This window comes from Alosa sapidissima, chromosome 16, assembly GCF_018492685.1.
Source record: "Alosa sapidissima isolate fAloSap1 chromosome 16, fAloSap1.pri, whole genome shotgun sequence".
Classification (NCBI taxonomy): Eukaryota; Metazoa; Chordata; class Actinopteri; order Clupeiformes; family Clupeidae; genus Alosa; species Alosa sapidissima.
Window position 1 is genome coordinate 22580727 of NC_055972.1, and position 10073 is coordinate 22590799.

The window sequence follows — 10073 nt, forward strand, 5'->3', positions numbered from 1 at the left end:
GTCTGTGTGTATATCTTTTGTGTGTATGTCGGTGTGTATCAGTGGTGTTTGTGTAATTGGGTGAGTGTGTAATTCTGTCTGTGTGTGTGTGTGTGTGTGTGTGTGTGTGTATCAGGTGTATTTGTGTGTGAGAGCATGTCTGAATTACAGCCTAGTATTTATTTGAAATGAGTGTAATTTGCACTGGATTTGCATCCATTAGGGCTGAGCGTGTGGAGGGCAGGAGGGAGGGAGGCAGCGCTGAGGGCCACCTCAGTGTCAGTAGGTACAGTACCTGCTGGGCCTGGCCCCGCACACTAAGACTAGCCACAAGACTCAGCATCACCTTCAAATGACTCCTGACTCCTTTTTTAAAAAAAGGCTCCTCTAGGCTCCTCTAGAACCTTCTGAAATGCCAAGTGCACACGTGTCAGAGTTTAGGCTGTGGTCTTAACAAATATTAGTACTGACAGATATGAGGGCAACCCCCCCCCCCCCATGTCCTCTAACTCTTCAAGGAACCCTAAACACCCCCTCCAACAGACACACACAGAGACACACACACACACACACACACATACACACACACACACACACACTCACACATTCTCTCTCTATATATATGGCTGTTTTTATAAATAACCCGCATGCTGGCAGAAGCAATGCCCACCTGTGAACAATAGCAAGATTGTCGGAGGTGGCCGGCTGGCTGGTGGAGGGTTGCAGCGGGGCTGCTAGCTCAGAGGGCTAGCCTAGCAGCTAGCGTGGGTTAGGGGCTGAAACAGAGGTGGAGAGGGAAGGAGGAGGAAGAGGAGGAGGAGGCTATGCAGAGGTGTGTTATGCCTTTTGGCTCAGGCACAAGGAGAAGAGGGATCAGTTTCTTCTCGGGCTGTGTGGTACTCTGCCAGCTGAGTTATATAAGAGACAGACAGCTGTGTATGTTGGACAATCTAGCCCCCCCCCCCCCCCCCCCCCTCACACTCACACACACACCAAACACACACAAACACCAGAGGGGAAGTTCTGAGGTGAAGGTTTTGTCTTGAGGCCCCTCACTGTATGTGTGTTTAACAGGCGGAGAGCGGAGAGCAGACTCCTCTGTACTCTTGCCTTGGGTGAAGGGCTGGCCTGTAGAAGGAGCCTTGTGTGCGTGTCTGGGTGTGTGTGTATATCTGTGTGTGTGTGTGTGTTGGTTTGTGTGCGTGCCTGGGTGTGTGTGTGTATATATGTGTGTGTGTGTGTGTGTTGGTTTGTGTGCGTGCCTGGGTGTGTGTGTGTATATATGTGTGTGTGTGTGTGTTGGTTTGTGTGCGTGCCTGTCGATGTTGCTGTTGGCGCTCTGCGTGTCAGTGTTTGTGTGTTTACAGTTTGGGTCTCCCTCCACTTGGTCACGCGTCATTAAGTGCACTGAGTTGGCCATGTAGATGAGAGCCTTTTGTTGGCTTCTTCTTGTTCCACTAAACTAACCCCCCCCCCTCCTAACACTAACACACACACACACACTCACACACTCACACACTCACACACACACACACACACACACACACACACACACTCTCTCCGTCAACACTAACACAACCACCACCTCCACCATCACTAGCAGAGCCCCCACCCCCAGGTCACAGGCAGGGGCTCACTGACCCTCTGTATGGTGAGCAGGGAGGCTGAGAGGGGTGATGAGGTGTGTGTGTGTGTGTGTGTGTGTGTGTGTCGAGGGGAGGGTGGGGGGTTGCTAGAGAGCAGGGCACCAGAGAAAGAGCCCCTTGTTTACACGGGCAAAGGAAACGCTTAGCAAGGCCTTTGGAGGGGAACCAGCTCCGAAACATTCCTTCGGCAGCGAAGCCTTTTATTTTGCAGCGGAGTGCCTCTTTGATTGGCCTCCGTCCTCCGTTTGATGTACGGGACCACCAGCCAGGGCCAGGCCTGGGTTACCCAGAGTGGCAGCCTTTTGAAAGCTCTTAAATTTTTCGATGAAACACAACGTGGGGTTTTTGAGGGAACTCCACTCGGCTCGGGGCTCGGAAAAGCTCGGAGATTTTTGGCTCTCCAGCTGCTGCCGCATGGTGAGTCAACGAGTTCACCGACGTGTGCGCACACGCAGTCAGGCAGTGCGGCGCATTTCCCCATTAACATCGGCAACGGCTGAAACTATACTTTCTTCCCAGTTTCGAAGCACGATATCTGGTAGTTTATGCAAGCGCAAACAAAAGGGGACGTGAAGAAGGATCAATCTCTCAGCAGGCGGGCTGCTGACAGCGTGGTGGATGAGAAATGAGCCTCTCCTGCTTGTAGTTTATGACATGGATGCCATTAAAAGGATCCTGCATGTAAAAAATCTCTACTTCTTTGGCCTGCGGGCGCTCTCAGTGTGATTACAATTAGTCCACGGGAGCGCTCTTTGTTTGTCTACAGCTCACAGTGCCAGGATTTAGTGGCCACACAGCTGATGAATAGGGGGAGGCAGAGCACACACACGTGGGCCTTTTCTGTCACCTTTTTCACACCTTTAGTTTTTCCTGTATGGAGCAAAATTATGATAAGTCATTTTTGTGCTGCACTCTGTCATGTGCTCTATCTCTCTGTCTCCCTCTCTCTCTCTCTCTCTCTCTCTCTCTCTCCCTCTCTCTACCTCTCTCTCTCTGTCTATCTTTCTCTGTGGATTCCCCTATATATCTTGTGCTCAATTTGTTTTTCAGCACCAATTCTATGCTTCCTTTCACCTCGCGTGTCACGGAAGACAGACCAGGCCGTAAATTCTCTCACTAAATGTTTAATGGAGTTTGATTTTCAGCCCCTCACCCAATTGCTATTCAGCTCTTCAACCTCCACCAACACCCCACCCCACCCCCACCCCCCACCTCTCTTACTGAAAGTGCTAACAAAGGGGATTCTTAATAGAAATACATTTGGTTGGTTTTGGCACAGCCCTGCTCACGGCCCATGAGTCCGTGCATAAAGTCCTCTTTCAGGTAGTCTGTCAGCTCCCTCAACCCCCCACGTGCCTGTGGGCGGACTCAGCTCTTAATATTAAGGGGCGCAAATGGACGCTGTGATAACTGACCTCTCTGTTCTTGTCCCACCACCACCACCACCCCACTCTACACCACCCCCCTATGCAATGATATTAAGATTGGGATTGGCTCTACACAAACCAATATTGCATAGTGTTACCTAAAGGTCAAAAACAATGGAGGTTCCATTTTGGCTTGCTTTCATTGAGCTAAGAAAGGCCTCTCTAATATTGATCAAAAAGCAAACTGACTCTCTGGTTGGATTGAGGCATTGATTTTTATTTCTGTTATTAGTAAGTTACTCTTTTAGAATAGATTTGCTTTATTTCCAATTTTCAGAGAAGTCTGCGAGACTCAGAGCTGATATGGGGCTCATGGCCATGAATTATTTTCTTTATTGTGCATATGAGAGAGAGAGCTGGTGCTTTTGTGTCCAATCAGTTGCGAACGAGTCTTAGAGAGTTGTTCTCTGACTGTGCTTCATTTTGTTTATCCATCAGGGGGGAGTTTTCAGAGTCGATATGAGGTCATATGTTTAACGGCCCATCGTAATCAACTCTGATTAAAAATGAGATTATACGGAGACGTTTTGCGCATGCAGAGATTCATGCAGAGATTCTTTTTGCGCTGTCCTCCCTCACTGGTGGAGAGGGCTGGGACTGGATTTGGATGATGACCGATGAGCTGAGTCCATGTGTCCTCCACAAAGTGGACTTGTGGGAATCATCCCAGCTGATCTCTTAACACGCGATTAGAAACAGCTTCAGATAAGCCCCCTGTCCTGTCAGATTGTCATCAGATTGTGATTTAGTGCCTGCACGGGGTGGATCATGCATAAAAAGTGGAATCGTGGCACGCTATGTGTCATTTCAGCAATGCTCAACCTCAAACACTCACCACGGTTATATAGTTCTGCTGTCATCTGTGGATTTATATGTGGATTGACAGATTTAATGTACATACATGTAAATGCCTTATAGATGCCAGAGGCGCTGGCAGGTTGAGATACAGGTTTAGCCCCAAGCACTTCACGGGATTGAATGTGAATGGGTGCTCTTCTGTTATTTGCCAGGTTTGCAACAATTGACAGTGACAGTGACAGCTGACACACACACACACACACACACACACACACACACACACACACACAATGGAATTCACACAATGTACGTGTTTGTGTGTGACACACGCTTTTCACCTTGGATACCCATAGATTGTGAGCATGCAGAACAGTTTAGAGTAGACAACTCTAAACCAGTATTAAATGTATTAGTAAGTTTGTTTTGTTTATCAGTGGATGGCTCAGAGTTCGTGGGTGGGTAGCTAATTGGGAGGAGGGCAATAATTTGATCTCTTTGATGAAACTTTTAATACATGCTAAAGGATGTATCTTGTTTATAATCAATAATAAATAATGATCCAAAGAGTAACTACCCCCCCCCCCCCCCTCCAAAACAAAAGGAATAGAAAATGAAATGGAAAAAAGAGAATTGTAAAAAACACGAATAAAAGAGGAAATCACTACTCTGTTAGTAGCTGTATTCGATGGCAGTGCTGGGTGGAGGAAGGCGTGCAGTGCAGTGCAGTGCAGTGGCGTGGGTTGGCAGACTCCTGAGCGAGGTGGTGATCACAGGGCCTTTGACATGCCGCCCAGCCAGCCGCTGCGTCCTGCCCTGGCCTCGGGCCCTGGGCCCCGCGCAGCTCAGCCCAGCCCAGCCCAGCGCTCCAAAAGAGCCGGCCAGGCCAAACAGAACATGAAAATATTTCACTCCGACGGCAGCACAGAGAGAAGAGAGAAGAGACGAGAGAGGAGCTCGCTTTGCATGAAGGAGCTCAGCAGACGACCCAAAAAAAGAGGAGAGAAAATGGAGGGAGACAGAGAGAGAGAGAGGGGGGGGGGGGAGTGTGGAGGGAGGGAAAATGAAGACAGCGTGATGGGCTCAATAGTTTCATGAAAACCTCTCCCTTGCTACTTTTTTTCTTTCTTCTTTTTTTTACTTCTGTCTTTTTTTAAAGCCTCTGTGCTTCGCGTGTCTCTGAAGGACGACCTCGTTGTTGAGAAGCACACACTCAGACTCACTCGCACACACTCACACTCACACTCACACTCACACTCACACACACACATACACATACACACACACACACGCGCACATGCAACAGCCAGATGATTATGTGGATAGGCTTACAAAGGTAACTTTGTGCTGCTGCTCATTCTCTGCACGCTGAAAGGAAAATGAAGGCTACACTGGCTCGCTTGTGCTCGTCATCTGAGTGTGTGAAAATAGACAAGCTTTATTAGAGACAAGCTCTCTCCCCCAGAATGGGACAGGGCCCTGGGCTTCATTAGAGACGCAGACCCAGGGGCAGGGCAACAGACGCACAGCAGTCCAGCAGCACACAAATGGCCCTTTCAGCACGTCCGAGCCGCACCTCGGAGCCCCCAGGTGTGGAGACGCACGACACGATGTCCTGCTGACCACCGAATGTGGTCTGGTCTTTATCAAGTGGGCAGAGAAGAGTGATGCTGTGAAATCTCCCCTTCCCTGGGACTCGAAGCGTACAACCCCAAAGCAAAATTCCTTTGTGCATTCACATTCTTTCTCTCTCTCTCTCTCTCCATCTATCTGTCTATCCTTGTCTTATATGATATTAATCTCCCCTTCTTTGCTGAAGCAGGGTTAACCCCAAAACTAACCTCTCATATACCCTCATATTCTTTTTCTCTCTCTCTCTCTCTCTCTCTCTGTCTTTCTCTATCTCTCCATCTCTCTTTCTCAGTCACATCTCAGTGTCTCTCCCTCTCCACCTTCCTTCCTTAGCGTTCCTTCCTTTTCTGTAGGTCTGCTGGAGGTATTTGTCTAGCCTTGGACTGTGGGCTGTATGCATGCATTCCATGCATTTCTGAGTCATCACAGCTCACTGCTAAGAGCAGGCAAGCAAGCAGGAGAACTTCCTCTTCCTCAGCCTGAGAGAGAGATAGAGAGAGTAAGAGATCCAGAGAACAACAAAAGAAAAGCAGGAAGAAAGAGGAAAAGGAGGGGAGGAGAGAATGTGCACCAGAGACCCTGAGTGAAAAATGGAAAAGGTGGCATTATTGATAAAAATGTCAGGGAAACGGGTGTAAATGACAAACAAGATAAATGGGGGATGTTTTGCAGATGGATCGACAAGGATGGACGAACAACGCTTCTCCCTCGTCTTCATCTACAAGTCTCTTTTTATATCCTCTGTGGTTGCTGACACAAGCACTCTGGTATCTTGCTTATTTCCTTAGGGATGTGAGGATATGTGAGGATATGGGAGGGGGGGGGGGGGGTCATATTGGACAGTATCAGAAGATTCATCTTTGGTGGCATTTAAATAGCCTACTGTATCAACATCTTGTGCACTATTTGTGAAAACGCTTTTTCTCTTAAATCGACTCCGGTTTCTGGCACAGCAATCCTGCCGGCAAGGATAAGATAAGATTTGATCGAAGGTAACAAACTTTTTAAACAGCGCCTTCCATGATACAGTAAATCTGATAAAAAAAAAGATGCATAGGTGTTGTGCCAAGAAAAACGGAGAAAGACAACTTGGAGAATGGAGTCAGAAGCCAAGAATCCTCCATCTTTTTTTCAACAATGTTTGCTTGTTCTTCCCATTCCCCCTCATTGCTTTCTTTCTTTCTCTCACGCTTCAGTGCCCTACCTGCTGTTCCAGAGAAAAGCAGAGATCTAACAGAAAGCAAGAAGGTGTAGTCTAAACTACGCCATGTACTACGGATACGGGAGGAAAACAAGAAACAATCTCGGCCATCTCCTTACCTGAGCCTGATGCCACGCGGTTGTGAAATGCTGACTCCAGCTCAGAATGTAGTTTAGTCAGGAGTAAACACTGAGGAACACACACATGCTGCAATTTAGTGTAGAGGTGAGGAGCAACTGAATAGAGAGGAAAGTAAATAAAGATGTGCGTTGGCGGCTCACCCCATGCCAGAATGTTCCGTGGCCTCGGCGAGCACTCCTGCAATCAGCCGCCTTATCAGCGGGATCTCGGTGCTCGTGAGTTTGACGTCAGTGGCGGCACCGGTGCGGTTGTGTTCCGCGGTATCTGCCTCATTTCCATCAGTGTCTCTCCATTAGGAGAACATCTGCACTGACCATATGTTTCGCCGATGGACGTATGGGTTTACCTGGGGTGCCCGACTGCCCGCGCATCTGGTGCTGGGCCCGTGCCCGCCTGCCCCACCCCGGGAGGTTTGTCAAGTTACCGTGCTGGCAGTAGCCGGCTGGCACGCAGTCGAGGCATGATCCGGACCAGACTAAATACATGCAGCGCGGAGGGCAGCCCAGCGCACAGAACACAGGCACCTTTTTGTTTCTTCTGTGCCGCACAGATGTATGCATTGTAAAGAAAGGTTGGCGTGCGCCAAAGTGTGTGTAGGTGTAGGTGTGTGCGTCTGTGTCAATACGTTTGCATGTGTGAGTGCGTGCATACATTCATATGTGTGTGTGTGTGTGTGTGTGTGTGTGTGTGTGTGCATGTATGTGTGTGCAAATGTGTGTCTCTGTGTATGTGTGTGTGTATGTCTGTTTGTGTGTAATCTCTGTGTGTGTGTGTGTGTACAAATGTGTTTGTGATGACTGGATGAGTTACAGTGCTGTATTAAAAAGACTACGTCTACAGGTTATGGAGTCTTTACCTAGCGTCGCATTTAGCCGTTAGCAGTAAGCTGTTATTCAGTCACCCCCCGGGTGTGGACCAGCTCCAGGTGGCCAGAGGCCCTGTCCATGTGCTCAGTCTCAGGTGGACTTTCATGGAAGCACTCAGACGCGGTCAGTCCAGTCTGGGTGATTAATGGGCCTCTCTCCAGACGCCACTTAGATCAGCATTCGTTAGTTAAGCCCCTGGCCTCCCAGAGAGGAGCAGACAGCAGGCCGGGGCTGGGCAGAGCTGGGCCGGGACTGGCACGGACGTGGGCCAAAACTCCCCTGGATGCGGCGCAGGATTGGCTGCTATCAGAGTTGTTGTTTTTCACTTTACCGAACAGTGCACTTGTGTAGTGGTCCCAGACTGTAAAAGGTGGAGAGTAGTGTGTGTGTCTGTGTGTGTGTGTGTGTGTGTGTGTGTGGAGGATGCTGGTGGTGGTGGGGAGGGGAGGTATTCACGTTAAAAACAGATGGCAGAGTGATTCGCAGAGAGGTCCACTAAGGTGCAAAAAAAAATTAAGAGAAAAGTATATAGTGAAAAGAAAGCAGAGACCTGGGCCTTGGTTGGAAAGTAATAGTACAAGGAAAACATCATTTGGCTATGCCGGGAGAAAAAAGAGGACAGTGATGTAATCTCCACTGTAATCAACTTCCACCTCCCCTCCTACCTCACACACACACACTCATGCACATATCTACAGACACATGCACACACACACAAACATATACGCACAGACTACACACCCAAATACACTCACACGTGCGTCTCAGAACAGCATTGGGGATGGGATGTTGCACAGCTTGTGCTAGTTAAGCCTTCATGGCGTCTGAAGGTGTGTGTGTGTGTGTGTGTGTGTGTGTGTGTGTGTGTGTGTTCAGTGCTCGTGGAGGTCAGTGCTGACATAACACCCCCCAAAGGGACTTCTCCTCAGCTTTGTTCCTGAGAGTCTCCTGTTGCCTGGGAATGCCGGGGTCGTGTGAACGCAGCGTAGCTGAAAGAGGCTTTGTGTGTTCCGGGGTTGTGTGTGTGTGTGCGTGTGTGTGTGTGTGTGTGTGTGTGTGTGTGTGTGTGTGTGTGTGTGTGTGTGTGTGTCTTGGAAAGGGTTACCTCATTTCTGCAAAGATGAAAAAAAAAAACACCCCACCAACAGTGTGTGGCCTCTGGATCTACTGTAACAACACAGACATGCAGCAAATATGACAACGGTTGTTAAATATAGGTAATATCCTCCAGAGTCTAGTGTAAGAGGATCTTTATAGCTCCTTTGCATCAACAGGTTGGAGGTATATGTCTTGACTTGCCTCGAGACCCTCTGGAGAAAGTGTGGGGGGAGAAAATGTCAACTGGTTTTGAGATCCGAAAAACGAGGGTAGAAGCCGAGGAGGTCACTGTTGCTATGAGACCACACCTTGGGGCCGTGTTGGGGCTGCGGGTGCTCCTGCCGACCCCTGCCTGGGTGCGTTTCCGCGACAACAGAACAAGGCTAGAGGACAGTTTGTGTTCCTGTTTTTGCAGGCCAAGCAGATGTGTGTGCAGATGTTATCTCAGATAGTGTGTGTGTGTGGGTGGGTGTGTGAGAATGCATGCAGCCTTTGTGTGAACATCTGGGTGGGAGAGGTACAGTATTTGTGTGTGTGTGTGTGTGTGTGTGTGTGTGTGTGTGTGTGTGTGTGTGTGTCTGACATGGACAAGTCCACAGCCGCCTCTGGGAAATGCTTTGTAGTTACAGAAATGATGGTTCATCTTTCAGAGGTGAATCTTTCAGTGTTAATAACAGGCTACCTGCAGGACCTCTGCTGAAGTCATAGCACACACACAAACACAGATGATAACTTTTCTGTGTGTAACTTTTCTGTGTGTGTGTGTGTGTGTGTGTGTGTGTGTGTGTGTGTGTGTGTGTGTGTGTGTGTTTGTGTGTGTGCTATGACTTCAGCAGAGGTCCTGCAGGTATTCTGTAACTACAAAGCATTTCCCAGAGGCGGCTGTGGACTTGTCCATGTCAGACACACACACACACACACACACACACACACACAAATACTGTACCTCTCCCACCCAGATGTTCACACAAAGGCTGCATGCATTCGTGTGTGTGTGTTTGTGTGTGTGCTATGACTTAAAGTGGAACAAAGCCCAGATTGTGATTGTATGAGCTGAAAGCTACTTTTAACTGCCCCCCTATAAGTGATGTGTGTGTTTTCCCCTGCTTCCTGTAATTCCACATTGGAGCTCCTTAACATGGCAGAATGTGGCTGTATTTGTTCTAGTCCATTCTGATTAATGCATAGTTACCATGTGCTGCAGACCATGTAAGTGAGCATGAGCACGTATGTTTGGTTTGGCATGTGTGTGTGTTTGTGTATGCGTGTGTATGTGTGGACGTGCCTG

At 48.7% G+C, this 10073-nt stretch overlaps 1 protein-coding gene across 10 annotated transcripts in view; it reads left to right on the plus strand.

Moving 5' to 3' along the window:
* The window catches only part of ltbp1 (latent transforming growth factor beta binding protein 1), a 130967-nt gene that overhangs the window by 2070 nt on the left and 118824 nt on the right, over nt 1–10073 (plus strand). The gene's annotated exons all lie outside the window — the stretch shown is intronic.